Below are 16,324 nucleotides of genomic sequence, written 5' to 3'. Positions count from 1 at the left end.
GTCTGAGGACACACGAGTATCTGGCTAACTCATAAAAGTAGCTTTAAGCAACGGGATGATGTCTGTGGTCTTTTACATTTATTGCAACTTCATTTATATTATCTACTTGCTAAGCAGGGAGAGGCCCAGAATAGACACATCAGACAGTTAGGAGCAACACGCTGGGGGTGTCAGAATTAGGGAATACTGAGCAGCTACGGCCTCTGTTTGAAAGGCAGGGTCTATGAAGGTCTCCACAGCAAGAGTGCTCTGCAGGACGGGTCTTCTGGGGTAGGGAGGAGCCCTCTGAGGGGGATGGCAAACAGCCTCTGGGGGAAGAGTGCTTGTCGGAACAGTGTCCCACACGTGGCATGGCCCCAGGAGGCTGGGGACAGAGGGGCTCACAGGGGCACCACCTGAAGGGCGGGCAGAGGCCCCCAGGGAGGGGCTATGTACTCTTCGTCTCTGAGCTGCAGCAGCACAGTGTCTCTTTTTCTTGGGCCAGCTGTAGATGTGAGTGCTCTGAAGCCAGGTGGGCATATGCTCCTTCTTAGCATTTGGGAAGAGCACAGGGATGAATCTGAAAGTCATGCTTCCTTGTTTTACGAACTCAATCTGCATCCTTTGATGAATGTACTTAATAAGCCATGCTTGTCCTCGCCCAGCTGCGACTCAGCATCTTCCACATCCTGTTCGTATTTAGGGCCGACTGCTACAATTATCATTGTCTTTTCTCTAAGGTAGCGTTCCATCCACTTAATGATATCAATGTCTCAGATTCTATCCTCAAATATGTCAATTGCATTTGGAAGTCATTTACCAACAAAAAGTCGAAGTTCACCACCTCCATGGCTGTGTCCATAGAATAAGTGATAAAGACTTTCCATAATTCTTCTGGCAAATTGCTTGTTTTCAGAGTTCCTCTGGCTGGAAGGTTACTAGGAGGTCTAGGGACAGCAGCTGGGGATGGAGCCTGGGGACCTGGTGGTCTCAACTCTGCAGGATACCCCAAGGACTCCTCAGGAACTCCAGCTGGATTAGGGGGCTGGTTATATAGTTGGTCCCTCAGGAGACTTGGGGAGGAGTGGTCTCTTTGCTCAGGCCTCTCATCTTGGTCCCAGGGGCTGGGGTAGTTCAGGGCCTTCTGCACGGGGTGCAAGCCCATCATGCTGGCTCCAGGTAGGAGCTGCTCACACACAGCTGGCTGGACCACTTGCTGGTAGGCTGCTTGGGGGTGGTCATGGCCACATGGCACCTGCTGATAGGGACCTCCAGGATAATGGTAATGACAGTTCCACTGAACATGTGGGGGAGGGTTGGGAGGCAGCATCTGTGCACATACTGGGTACCTCTGAGGTTCAAACTGAGGGAACCCCCTGGACCTGAGAAGTCTGGGGAGGTGCTGGGGTTAACACACAGAGGTGAGGGGCAGGGGTCTTTCTAGCTGCCTGATGCCCAGGACATCCTGGGGTTGGGAATCATACCCCATGTCTATTGTAGGCAGATCTGGAGCTGCTTGTTTCCTGTGGGGCCCGGGCTATTGCACCATCTCTTGGCTACTGCCTGAGGAGTCTGCTGAGGCATTAGGTAAATTTTAGTCTGATTTGTCTGAGTTATGGCTAGTGTCAGCAGAAGCTGCTGAAAGCTGAGATCCTAGCCATTGATTCCGTTTTTCCATGAAAAAACTGATGCTCCGGAGGAGGGCTCCAATCACCGACGCAGGCTCATGCTTGCTGGCTGCAGAGGAGCCCAAGGGAAAATCTTTGCCCGGGTCTGGGTGTTTCCTCCAGAAGCTGTCTTCACCCTCCTCCAGGATTTTAATGCCCAGGCAGGTGACCTGCTGGGTCACAGGCCATAGGTTATTTGCAAGTTTCAGGGGTGGGTGAGCCTGAGAAAAGTCTCCTGAAGAACAGTGAGGGGTTTTGGGTGCTGACAAGCTGTTGGCTGCCATGTTCCTTAGATTTGGAGCAGGTGGTTCAAAATGGGATTGGTTAACTGACTTGGGTATGGTTCTGATTCATCAACCTCCACAGGAGTGCTCTAGTTCATTCTAGTTTCTTAGCACCACCAAGGACAGAAAGACTGGCCCTCCATCAGCTCTTTTCCTCTTCAGACTTGTAGTGATGTAACATAAATGCACTTTTGCATTTTCTTTAGCTGCAAATCTTTGTCAGTATTGTTAGGAAAAATACCCTATAAAATATAACCGGTGTAATTTCCTTGCAGTTTCTCCCTTAATATGTGTCTTACCATCTTATTAGAAGTAGAAATTTAATTTACATCCAGTAAATCTAATCAAAATTTCTAATTCCCCACAATGTACATTTACATTTATCTTCTCTATTGAAATCAGCACACTCATCCATTTGGATATTTGCAGAACAACTAGCTTTTTCTTTTCTATGGAATTTCATGCTTTCTATTTTTTTTCTTAAAGCAAACTTAATGAACAATTTAAGTAAGAGCAAATGAAAAATTCAGATATTTGTCCTTCAGTTTCAAAGATAAATGAGAGACTTGATGTTTTGTTTTTTTTCAGGTATACCATGTTATATAGACTCACTGAATGTATATCACACTGTTGAAACATCTCCAAGGATTCTGCATGTAGAGCATTTTAAACATTTGGCCAAGGTCAACTAAAATATCATGTGTGTGATCTTTCTTCTTTCATCCACCCTATCTAGGACAATGCCACCGAATCTCTTTCTGTATAAGAGCACGTGGTCTTGATTATTGTAGCTATATAATAGTCTTGAAATTGGGTAAACTGATTCCTCCCAATGTCTTCTTTTTTCCAAAAACAGTTTTAATTATTCTGGTTTTTTTGCTTTTTTATGTAAATTTTATAATCTGGTTTATATCTGCAAAAAATATTGCTGGGATTTGGTAGGAATTGCATTAAACTATATATCAACCTGGGGAGAGTTGACATCTTTACCATGCTGAATCTTCCAATCCATAAATAATGGTATACCTCTCCATTTATTTAGACTTCCTTGATTTCTTTTATTAGCATTGTATATTTTTAAAAATACAAGTCCTGTATGTTTCATTAGATTTACACCTAAGTATTTAATTTTTTTGAGAGATTTTAAATAGTATTTTATTTTTTTTAATTTGGTGTCCATGTGTTCATTGTTAGTATATGGAATCACAATTGAGATTTTTCTGTTTATCTGATATCCTGTGACCTTGTTGAATTCACCTGTTAGTTCTTAGAAGGTTTATCCTTTTCTTTTTTTTTTTTTAATTCCTTGGGTTTTTCTATGTAGGTAATCGTGTAATCTGCAAATAGGGATAGTTTTATTTCTTCCTTTTTGATAGGTATGCCTTTTCCTGCCTTACTGCCCTGGTTAGAACCTACAGCATTATGTTGAGTAAGAGTGATGAGAGCAGACATCCTCATCTCATTACTGACCTGAAGGGGAACACATTCAGTTTTTTCCCGGTAAATACGATGATAACTGTAGTTTTTTTTTTTTTAATATGATCTTTATCAATTTGAGGATGTTTTCCTCTATTCTTAGTTTTCTGAGATTTTAAAAAAATCATGAGTGGGTATTGGATTTTGTCCAGTGCTTTTTCTGCACTGATTGATCATATGATTTACCTTCTTTGACCTGCTAATGTGGTGGATTACACTGATTTTTGAATATTGAACCAGCTTTGCATCCCTGGAAAAAAATCCCACTTAATCATGATATATCATTCTTTTAACAGACTGTTGAATTCTATTTGCTAATATTATGTTAAAGGTTTTTGCATCTGTTCTCATAAGGGATATAGGTTGGTAGTTTTATTTTTTGGTATTGTTTTTGTCTGGATTTGGCATTAGGTTAATACTAGCTTCATAAAACAAATTAGAAAATGTATCCTCCTTTTTTCTAGAAGAGATTGTGTATAATTGGTATTAATTCTTCCTTAAACATTTGGTAGGTTCTCCAGTGAAATCCTCTGGGCCTGAATGTTTGTTTTTTTAAGCAGGTTTTAAATTATGAATTAGATTTTCTCGACAATTACAAGGCTATTCCAATTACTTATTTTATATTGGGTGAATTGTGGTACTTTGTGTTTCTTGAGAAAGTGGGCCATTTCATCTATTGTTATGTATGTCTGTGGAGTTGTTTGTGGTGTTCTTTTACTTTTCTTTTGAGGTTTGCATGGTCTATAGTGATATCCCCTATTTAATTCCTGATATTGGTAACTTGTGTATTCTCTTTTCTTCTCAATCTTGTTAGAAGTTTATCAATTTTATCAATCTATTCAAAGAAACTGCTGTTTGTTTCATTGATTTTTTCTTTAATGTTTTACTGATTTCAGTGTCATTGATTTCTGCTCTTAACCTTATTATGTCATTTCTTCCACTTGCTTTGGGATTATTTTGCTTTTCTTGTTTTGGTTCTTGAGTTGGGAGCCTAGATTACTGATTTTAGACTGTTACCCCTAGTGCTATAAAATTTCCTCTAAGCACTGTTGTAGTTTTGCCCCACACATTTTGATAGTTTGTGTTTTTATTTTTATTCAGTTCAATTAATTTTTTTTATTTCCTTGAGATTTCATCTTTGACCTAAGGATTATTTGGAAGTATGTTGTTTAGTTTCCGAGTATTTTAAAATTTTTCCTTTATCTTTCTGTTATTGAACTTTAGTTTGATTCCACTGTGGTTGTAGAGTACACTCTTAAGATATTAATTCTTTTAGATTTTTGAGGTTTATTTTATAGCCCAGGACATGATCTGTCTTGGTATATGTTCCATGAGCCCTTGACAAACGTGTATTCTGCCATTATTGGGTGGAGTGTTCCATAAATATTGATTAGATCTTGTTGGTTGAATGTGTTGTTGAGTTCCTTTATATTTATTTTTTGTCTAGTTCTATAAGTTGCTGAGAGAGGGGTGTTGAAGTCTCCACCAGTAATTGAGGATTTGTCTCTTTCTTTTTTCAGTTTTTGTCTTACATATCTTGCAGTGCTCCTGTTTTGTGTATACATGTTTAGAATTGCGGTCTTCTTGTTGGATTGGCCCTTTTATCCTTATATAATGTCCTTCCCCATCTCTGGTAATTTTCTTTGCCTGAAGTCTACTCCTGCTTTCCTTGGTTACTGTTTGTATGAAATATAGTTTTCTATTATTTTACTTTCAACTTGCCAATATCATTATGTTTGCAGTGTGTTTCTTGTAGATAGCATATAGTTGGGTCAGATTTTTAAATCCACTCTGCCAATCTTAGTCTTTTAATTAGTACATTAAAATCATTTACATTTAATGTAATGATTGATATGTAAATATTGATATGTTAATAAGACTCCCATTTTATTTTTTGTTTCCTCTTTATTCTGTTTTCTTTTTCCTGCCTTCCTATGGGTTTCTTGAACATTTTTTAGAATTCCATTTTGATTTATGTATGGTGTTTTTGAGTGTATCTTTTTGTATAGATTTTTTTTAGTGGCTGCTCTAGATATTACATTATATATACACATAACTTATTGCAGTCTATTGATGTTGTTATTTTACCAGTTTGAGGGGAGCTTAGAAACCTTATCTCTTTTTATGTCCCTTTACTCTCTCCCACTTATAATGTAGTTGTCTCAAATATTTCCTCTATATTAGAGGAATCTATATTAGAACCACATGGTTCTATAATTTTTGCTTCACTATCAGTTATAAATCAGACCATTCCAGTGGAGAAGAAGTCTATTTTATTTACCCACAATTTAGCTGCCATGTTCTTTCTTCTTTCTTGATGTTCTAAGGTTCCTTCTTTATCATTTCCTTTCTCTTTGGAGAATTTTCTTTAGCCTTTTTTTTATTTAAAAGGAGAGGTCTATGGATGGGGTGCCAGGATGGCTCAGTTGGTTAAGTGTCAGACTCCTGATTTTAGCACAGGTCATGATCTCGGGTTTGTGAGATAGGGCCCTGCGTTGGGCTCTGGACTCACTGGGGAGTCTGCTTGAGATTCTCTCTCTCCTTCCCCCTCTGTTCCTCCCCCTACTTGTACTCTCTCTCTAAAAATAAATAAATAAATCTTTTTTTTTTTTTTTTAAGAGGTCTATGGTAACAAATTCTTAGTTTTCCTTCTCCAACCTCTGCCTCATTTCCCTTCCTCCTTGGTTGGTCAGTGACCTCACTACATCCTTCAGGAACACTCTTGTTTCTCCAGAGCCAAATGAATCAAGTCTCTCTGCTCCTGTACTGACATTCTCTGTCTTTTGCTACAGTGGAAGAAGCATCCTTCAATGTGTGCTAGTATCCTTTACCCCTCTCATCTTCCTTAGGCCTCTGTTCCTGCAGCCATCCTTTTTTTCCTTCCTGTATCTTCATTCTGTCCCATACTACTGGATCACTCCTGAAGGCCTATAAGTACATGTGCAAATATCTCCCATCTTGAAATGAAACAGCCAAATCAAACACCACACCTTCCTTGATACCAATTTCCTTTGTAGTCACAACCCCATCTGTGCTCCTTTTCTGAGCCGAGCTTTTTGAGTTGTCTACTCCTGCTGTCTCCATTTTCTTTTTTCCCATGTAAGAGTTAACATTAAAATAAAAATAAAAATTAAGTTATATTATGAAAGGTGTCAAATAAATGGAGAAGTTCATTCACTCATCATTCTACTGGCCTTTGCCTTTACTCTGCTGTTATATACTGTTCTTGTCAAGGTCACCAATGACTATTTTGCCAAATCTAATTTACCTTTATTTTCATTTAACTTGTTCCTATATTCATTTCTATGATACTACCTTCTCCTCGTTTCCTGGTTTTACTTCTAGCGTTTCTGCCTTTCCTTCACTAGCTCCTCCAGGACTACTAGGATAGTATAGGAATGCCACTGGGCTTGTTCCTGCCTTTCTCCTTTTCCACATTTTCTCTCTTCATGAACTCATCCAGTCTTACAGCTTAGATACCACTATATACTGATAACTTCCTCGTTGGATCTCCAGCCCTGACCTCTCCCTTGAACACCAGGCTCAGATATGCATGCTGGACATTTCCACTTAGATGTCTAATTTGCCTCTCAGACTTACTAGGTACAATTACTTAAACTCTGGATTTTTAACATCCTTCCCTACCACCTCTTCTTCTTTAGGTTTTCTGAATCTTCATAAATGTCATCCTTTCAGCTGTTTGAGCTATAAACCTAGGAGTCATTTCAAATCTTATCTGTCCCTCACCCTATCCAAACCATTAGCAAATCATCTAAAATACATCTGGAATGTTTTGGCTTCTCTCCGTCTTTAATATCTCCACCCTAATCCAAGGCACCATCCCTTTTTCGTGGACCACTGTTAATAGCCTTCTCTGTGGCTTCTGCTTCTACTCTTGCTCTTCTATGAAACCTGAGTCTTAGGTTAAATATATAAAAAGACTGAAACCACAGTAAAGTATGGTAATAACAACATGATACCTGAATAAACAAATGTTAATGTTTGGGCATTTTTACTTCAAACTTTATTTTTCTAAAGAAGTAAAATATTATCAGTTAAGTTGAACTTCTTCATGTCTTCTTCCTAATGCCATTCCCCCTTTCCTTCCTTTTCTTAAAAATTTTTAGGGGATAGCGTTAAGATGGTGGAGGGGTAGGGTGACCCTAAGCTTGCAGCCTCTCTTGAACACAGATACGTAAATATCAAATCATTCTAAACACCCAAGAAATTGATCTAAGGACTGAGAGAACAAAGCTGCATGTCTACAAGCAGAAAAAATAACTACTGCGTGGAAGGTAGGAGCTGCAGAGAGTTGATTTGGGAGAGAAAAGAGCTGTGGTCTGGGGAAGGGAGGGAGTCCTGATCACAGAGAGAGGAGTGAGAAAAAAAGAGAGAGGAAGAGTGAAAAAAGAGTGAAAACATGCACAGGGGATTGCACGAGGAAAACTTCCCCAAAACCACTGACTGGGGAAAGAAGAAGGTTTATATACTGCAAGTTTTTTAAAAACAGCAGAGTGCAGAGTCTCAAGTTTCAGAGGTCAGCACCATTGCCAGGGTCACTGGTGGGCTTGTTGGTGCTCTGGTGGGAAAGGAGGGCAGAGACCTGGGAGTAGGAACCCAGTCTGAGGATCTCCTGGGTTGATGAAGAAGGGCATTATATCATAATTAAGGGGTCTATCTATAAAGATGATCTAACAATTGTAAATATTTATGTCCCCAACTGGGAGTACCCAAATATATAAATCAATTAATAACAATCATAAACTCATTGATAATAATACAATAATAGTAGAGGACTCGAACACCCCACTTATAGCAAAGGGCAGATCATCTAAAGAGAAAATCAGTAAGGAAACAATGGCTTTGAATGACACACTGGATCAGATGGACTTAATATATTCAGAGCATCTCATCCTAAAGCAGCAGAATACACTTTCTTTTTAAGTGCACATGGAACATTCTCCAGGGTAGATCACATACTGGGTCACAAATCAGCCCTCAACAAGTACAAAAAGATTGAAACTTTCCATGCATATTTTCAGACCACAACGCTATGAAACTTGAAGTCAAGCACAAGAAAAGATTTGGAAAGACTAAAAATACATAGGGGTTAAAGAACATCCTACTAAATAATGAATGGGTTAACCAGGAAATTAAAGAGGAAGTAAAAAAGTACATGGAAGCAAATGAAAACGAAAACATGACAGTCCAAAACCTTTGGGATACAGCAAAGGCAGTCCTAGGAGGGAAGTATATTGCAATACAGGCCTACCTCAAGAAGCAAGCAAAGTCTCAAATACACAACCTAAACTTAAACCTAAAGGATCTAGAGGAGGAATAGAAAATAAAGCCTAAAGCCAGCAGAAGGGAAATAATAAAGATTAAAGCAGAAATAAATGATATAGAAACAAAAAACCTCAGAAAAGCAGATCAATGAAACTAAGAACTGGTTCTTTGAAAGAATTAATAAAATTGATAAACCCCAAGCCAGACTTGGAAAAAAGAAAATAGAAAGGACCCAAAGAAATATAATTACAAATGAAAGAGAGACCACAACCAACACCACAGAAATACAAACAATTATAAGAGAATATTATGAAAAGTTTTATGCCAACAAACTGGGCAATCTGGAAGAAATGGACAAATTCCTAGAAACATACAAACAATCAAAACTGAAACTGGAAAAAATAGAAAATTTGAATAGACCATACTAGCAAAGAAATTGAATCAGTAATAAAAAAATCTCCCAACAAACAAAAGTCTGGCACCAGATGGTTTCCCAGGGGAATTCTACCAGTCATTTAAAGAACAGTTAATACCTATTCTTCTGAAGCTGTTTCAAAAAACAGAAATGGAAGGAAAACTTCCAGACTCCTTCTATGAGGCCAGCATTATCTTGATCCCAAAACCAGGCAAAGACCCCACTAAAAAGGAGAATTATAGACCAATGTCCTTGATTAACATGGATGCAAAAATTCTCAACAAGATACTAGCAAATCGAATCCAACAGTACATTAAAAGAATTATTTACCATGATCAAGTGGGATTTATTCCTGAGCTGCAGGGGTGATTCAGTATTCACAAATCAGTCATACATGTGATACACCACATTAATAAAAGAAAGGGTAAGAACCATATGGTCCTCTCAATAGATGCAGAAAAAACATTTGACAAAATACAGCATCCATTCTTGGCAAAAACCATCAACAAAGCAGGGATAGATGGAACATACCTCAACATCATAAAGGCCATATATGAAAGACCCACAGCTAATATCCTCAATGGGGAAAAGCTGAGAGCTTTTCCTTTATGGTTAGGAGTAAGATATGGCTGTCCATTCTCACCATAACTATTTAACACAGTACTGGAAGTCTTAGCCTCAACAATCAGATAACAAAAAGAAATAAAAGGCATCCAAATCAGCAAGGAAGAAGCCAAATTTTCACTATTTGCAGATGACATGATACTCTATGCAGAAAACTCAAAAGATTCCACCAAAAAATTGCTAGAACTAATACCTGAATTCAGCAAATTTGCAGCATATAAAATCAATGTATAGAAATCTGTTGCATTTCTATACACCAATAATGAAGCAGCAGAGAAAGAAATGAAGGGGTCACTCCCATTCACAATTACACCAAAATCCTAGGAATAAACCTAACCAAAGAGGTAAAAGATGTGTACTCCGAAAACTATAGAACAGTTATGAAAGAGATTGAAGAGGACACAAAGAAATGGAAAAACATTCCATGCTCATGGATTGGAAGAACAAACACTGTTAAAATGTCTATACTACCCAAAGCAATCTACACACTTAATGCAATCCCTATCAAAATACTAGCAGCATTTTTCAGAGCTAGAACAAACAATTCTAAAATTTGTATGGAACCACAAAAGACCCTGGATAGCCAAAGCAATCTTGAAAAAGAAAAGCAAATCTAGAGGCATCACAATTCCAGACTTCAAGCTATATGACAACGCTGTAGTCATCAAGATAGTATGATACTAGCCCAAAGACACATAGATCAGAGAAACAGAATAGAAAACCCCAATATGGACCCACAACTATATGGTCAACTGATCTTTGACAAAGCAGGAAAGAATATCCAATGGAAAAAGCCAGTCTCTTCAACAAATTGTGTTGGTAAAACTGGACAGCAACATGCAGAAGAATGAAACTGGACCACTTACTTACACCACACACAAAAATAAACTCAAAATGGATGAAAGACCTAAATGTGAGACAGGAAACCATCAAAATCTTAAAGGACTACACAGGCGGCAACCTCTTTGATCTTGACCATAGCAACTTAGTGGACACATCACCACAGACAAGGGAAAAAAAGCAAAAATGAACTATTGGGATTTCATCAAGATAAAAAGCTTCTGCATAGCAAAGGAAACAATAAAAGAACCTAAAAAGCAGCTTATGGAATGGGAGAAGATATTTGCAAACCACATTTCTGATAAAGGGTCAGTATCCAAAATCTACAAAGAACTTATCAAACTCAACATCCAAAAAACAACCCAGTTAAGAAATGGGTAGAAGACATGAATAGACAATTTTCCAAAGAAGATATCCAGATGGCTAACAGACACATGAAAAGATGCTCAACATCACTCATCATCAGCAAAATGCAAATGAAAAACACAATGAGATACCACCTTACACCTGTCAGAATGGCTAAAATTAACAACACAAGAAACAACAGGTGTTGGTGGTTATGTGGAGAAAGGGGAACCCTCTTGCACTGTTGGTGGGAATGCAAATTGGTGCAGCCACTCTGGAAAAGTGTGGAAGTTCCTCAAAAAGTTAAAAATAGAACTATCCCTGACCTAGCAATTGCACTACTAGGTATTTACCCAGAGGATACAAAAATACAGATTTGAAGAGGTCCATGCACAGCAATGTTTATAGCAGCATTATCAACAATAGTCAAACCATGGAAAGAGCCCAAATGTCCATTGTCCATTGACTGAAGAATGGATAAAGATGGTATGTGTGTGGTGTGTAATGGACTATTAGTCAGCCATCAAAAAGAATGAAATCTTGTCATTTGCAATGATGTGGATGGAGCTAGATTGGATTATGTTAAGTGAAATAAGTCAATCAGAGAAAGACAAATACTATATGATTTCACTCATATGTGGAATTTAAGAAACAAAACAGATGAATATATGGGAAGGGGAAAAGAGAGAGAGAGGGGGAAACAAACCATAAAAGACTTTTTAAAAAAAATAAAGATTTATTTATTTATTTGAGAAAGAGAGAGAGTGTGAGGAGGGGGAGGGGCAGGGGGCAAGGGTGAGAGACAAGCAGACTGCTGAAGGGAGAGGGAGAAGCAGACTCCCCGCTGAGCAGGGAGCCTGATATGGGGCTTAATCCTGGTACTCTGGGATCATGATCTGAGCCGAAGACAGACACATAATGGACTGAGCCACCCAGGCACCCCAAAGTTCCAGCTATCTTATATTCAGCATGGTGGCTATAGTTGACAATGCTGTATTATATACTTGAAAGTTGCTAAAAGAGAAGATCTTCAATGTTCTCACCATAAAATAAAAAATTGTAATTATGTAAATTGTTGGATGCTTTAACTAGCCTTATTGCAGCAATCACTTTGCAATGTATATGTGTATCAAATCATCACATGGTACACATTGTACCTTAAACTTGCACAGTGTTATTTGTCAATCACATCTCAATAAAGCTGGGAAAAAAGAATAAACACATTAGAAAATTTTTTACCATTCCAACCACTTTTTAAAAATTTTTATTTAAATTCTAATTAGTTAACATACAGTGCAATATTGGTTTCAGAAATAGAATTCACTGATAGATCACTTACATACAATCCCCAGTGCTCATCATAACAAGGGTCCTCCTTAATACCCATTCCCCATCTAGCCCTCTCCCACTCACCTCCCTCCATCTTATGGTGGGGTCCCTCGGTGGCTCAATCAGTTGAGCATCCAACTCTTGGTTTTGGCGCATTATGACCTCAGGGTTGTGAGATTGAGGCCCACGTTGGGCTCCCTGCTTGGCGGGGAGTCTGCTTCTCCCTCTCCCTTTGCCCCTCCCCTGATCCTTCTCTCTCTCTCTCTCTCACTTTATCTTAAATAAATAAATAAAATCCTGGGGTGCCTGGGTGTCTCAGTCAGTTAAGCATCTGCCTTCAGCTCAGGTCATGATCCCAGGGTCCTGGGATCGAGCCCCACATTGGGCTCCCTGCTCAGTGGGGAGTCTGCTTCTCCCTTTCCCTCTACCCCCCTGTTAATGCTCTCTCTCTTGCTCTCTCTCTCTACCTCAAATAAATAAAATCTTTTAAAAAATAAAAATCTTAAAAAAGAAAGACAGCCAGACTTACTCATCTTAGACCTGGAAGTTTGTACCCTTTGACCAACAACTCCTTATTTCCTCTACTCCCCAGCCCTGGTAACTACAATTCTACTCTGTTTCTGTGAGTTTGACTTTTTAAGATTTCTGCATATAAGTGACATTTATGGTATTTGTCATTCTCTGTCTGACTTGTTTCATTTATCGTAATTCCCTCAAGGTCCACCCATGTTGTCACCAATGGCAAGATTTCTTCTTTTTTTATGGCTGAATAATATTTCTTTGTATATTGTGTGTATGTATGATTGTTTTATCCATTCTTCCATCAATGGACACTTAGGTTGCTTCCATATCTTGGCCATTGTTAATGATGCTACAATAAAAACAGGAGTGCAGGTACCTCTTTAAGATAGTTACTTCATTTTCTTTGGATATACACTCAAAAGTGGGATTATGGGATCATATGTTCATTTTTATTTTTTTCCAGGAACTTTCATGCTGTTTTCCATAATGCCTGTACCAATTTACAATCCCACCAACAAGGGTTCCCTTGTCTCCACATCCTCACCAACACTTGTTTTCTGTTTTTTTTTTTTTTTTTTTTTTTATAATTGCCATTCTAACAGAGGTGAAGTGACATCTCATCTGGTTTTGATTTCTATTCCCCTGGTGATAAGTGATGTTGAACATCTTTTCATGTACCTATTGGCCATCTGTATCTTCTCTGGAAAAATGTCTATTCAGAACTTCTGTCCATTTTTATTTTTAAAAAGTATTATTATTATTTTTGCAAATGAGTTGTATGAGTTCCTTATATATTTTGGATATTAGTCCCTTAGCAGGTATATGATTTGCAAATATTGTCTCCCATTTCATGGATTGCCTTTTCATTTTTGTTGATTGTTCCTTTTTTTTTTTAAGAAACTTTATAGTTTGATGTAGTTCCACTTATTTATTTTTCCTCTTGTTGCTTGTGTTTTTGGTATTATATCCAAAAAGTCATTGCTAAAACCAATGTCAAGAAGCTTTTTTCCCTATGTTTTCTCCTAGGGGTTTTATGGTTTCAGGTCTTATGTTGAAGTCCTTAATCTATTTTGAGTTAATTTTTGTAAGGGGTATAAGATAGGTGTCCAATTTCATTCTTCTGCATGTGATTATCCAGTTTTCCCAGTATCACTTATTGAAAAGACTATTCTCTCTTCATTGAATATTCTTGGCTTTCTTGTCAAATATTCATTGGTTATATGTGCATGAGTTTATTTCTGGGCTGTCATTTCTATTTCATTGGTTTGTGTTCAGTTTTTATGCCATTGGCATACTATTTTAATTACTGTAGCTTTGTAGTGTAGTTTAAAATCAGGAAGTGTGATGCCTCAAGCTTTGTTCTTTCTCAAGGTTGCTTTGGTTATTTGGGGTCTTTTGTGGTTCCATATAAATTTTCAATTTTTTTTCTATTTCTGTGAAAAATACCATTGGAATTTTGTAGAGATTGTATTGAATCTGCAAGTGGCTTTGAATAGTATGGATACTTTAACAATATTAATTCTACAAATAGTATATCTCTCAATTTATTTATCTCTTCTCCAATTTCTTTTATCAAAATTTTGTGGTTTCCCATGTACAGATCTTTTACCTCCTTGGTTACATTTATTCTTAAATATTTTTATCTTTTTGATGCTGTTGTAAATAAGATTGTTTTCTTTCTTACTATTTCATATATTCTGTTGTTAGTGCGTAGAAATGCAACTGATATTTCAATGTTGATTTTCTTTCCTGCAACTTTACTGAAATCATTCATGAGTTTTAATAGTTCGTTTGTAGAGTCTCTGGGGTTTTCTCTCTCTATATATCTCATGTCATCTGCAAACAAAGACAATTTTACTCCTTTGATCTGGATGCTTGCAAAGGCGCTTTTGTCTGTCGATGGTTGCCAAATTATTGTTGAGGTGGAATATGAGTGAGGGATGTCTTATTTGGCCATCTTTGCTGACGTCACTCATCTTCCTTATCTTCTTTTATTTTTTTAAAGATTTTATTTATTTATTTGACAGAGAGACACAGTGAGAGAGGGAACACAAGCAGGGGGAGTGGGAGAGGGAGAAGCAGGCTTCCCCTGGATCAGGGAGCCTGATGCGGGGTTTTATCCCAGGACCCTGAGATCATTACCTGAACTGAAGGCAGACGCTTAACTGACTGAGACACCCAGGTGCTTCCCTTTTCTGTTTCTTAAGCCAGCCACGATATGACCTACCTGTAAGTCTTTACATTTACAGTTCTGTCTGCCTGGGCTGTTCTGTTCCCAGTTTGATCATCAGCTTATCCTTCAGGCATCAGGGGACAAATGTTACTTCTTTAGAGTGGGCTTCCTAGACCATCCTGTGTAAGGTAGCAATTCCATAATCTCCTTTTCCCATTTATTTACTATCACATTGCCCCCTTTCACTTACCACAATCTGTTTATATTGTTTATTGTGTACAGGCAATATAGCTTCTTCCTTCCCATCTTCCAAATCTCCAGTACAATGTCTCCTGAGTTCCATGCTTACTCAGGATTATGCAGGAAAGGAAATTTGGGGAAATGTAGTTCTAGCTCAGGTAGGTTGACACAACACAGGTGTAGCACAAATCCAACATTCTTCTTATGGGTTGGGAAAGGAGCAGATATTTATTGGCTACATTTTATGGGCCAGGGACCATGCTAGGTAATTTATACACATTTTCACTTAATCCTCAGAACAGTTCTGTGAAGTAGATGGTACTATTCTCATTTTACAGAAGACCATAGCTCTAAGAGGTTAAATAGCTTGCTGTATGTTATATACTTACTAAATGATAATCGTTGCTTTTTAAATCCAACTCCTTCCAATTCCCAAGACCATTCATTTCAATGACATAGTCCCAGTTTTTAAATTCTTAGATAATTTTATTGCTATTTACGTGGCTTAGTCGGTTAAGCATCTGCCTTTGGCTCAGGTCATGATCCCAGGGTCCTGGGATCGAGCCCCGCATCGGGCTCCCTGCTCAGCAGGGAGCCTGCTTCTCCCTCTCTCTCTGCCTGCTGCTCTGCCTACTTGTGCTTGCTCTCTATCTCTCTGTCAAATAAATAAATAAAATCTTAAAAAAAAAAGTAAAGCTATCAGTAGTCATTAGCTTTTTATCTGGAAAAGTGTCCAGCGGGGCGATGATGCCTTGAATTGCCCATATAAGCCAAGATGACTGTCTGGGGCAGAGGGTATTAATTATTTAATTTTAATTGACATATAGCACTGTATAAGCTTCAAGTGTACAGCATAAGGACCTGACTTACATATCTTGTGAAATGATTATCACAATGAGTTAACAGTGGGTCTTAATTATGAATGGGCATAGGAATCACCCATAGAATGTGTGGTCCTTACGAGAGATTCCCAAGCTTGTCTAGGGGTGGAATCCCCTGGAGTGCTTGTAAAAAGTGCAGATTTCTATAGCAGGAAATTTGAGCCATCAGGTTTACAGAGGGGTTGGGAAACTGCTTTTAAACAAATACCCTAAACAATTTGTATCATAAGGCAAAATTGGGAAAACTGCCTAATTTCCACTTC

The 16,324-nt window shown here is 38.2% G+C and overlaps 1 pseudogene; it reads right to left on the bottom strand.

The window, feature by feature from the left end:
* Positions 1-380: 380 nt before the first annotated feature.
* Positions 381-2,031, bottom strand: LOC114205537 (E3 ubiquitin ligase TRAF3IP2 pseudogene; annotated as a pseudogene).
* Positions 2,032-16,324: the final 14,293 nt, after the last annotated feature.

The sequence above is a fragment of the Eumetopias jubatus genome, unplaced genomic scaffold, assembly GCF_037043125.1.
Source record: "Eumetopias jubatus isolate StellerSeaLion01/CBP00866 unplaced genomic scaffold, mEumJub1_p1.0 scaffold_1, whole genome shotgun sequence".
NCBI classification, from domain to species: domain Eukaryota; kingdom Metazoa; phylum Chordata; class Mammalia; order Carnivora; family Otariidae; genus Eumetopias; species Eumetopias jubatus.
This window is presented reverse-complemented; position numbering and strand designations above follow the sequence as displayed.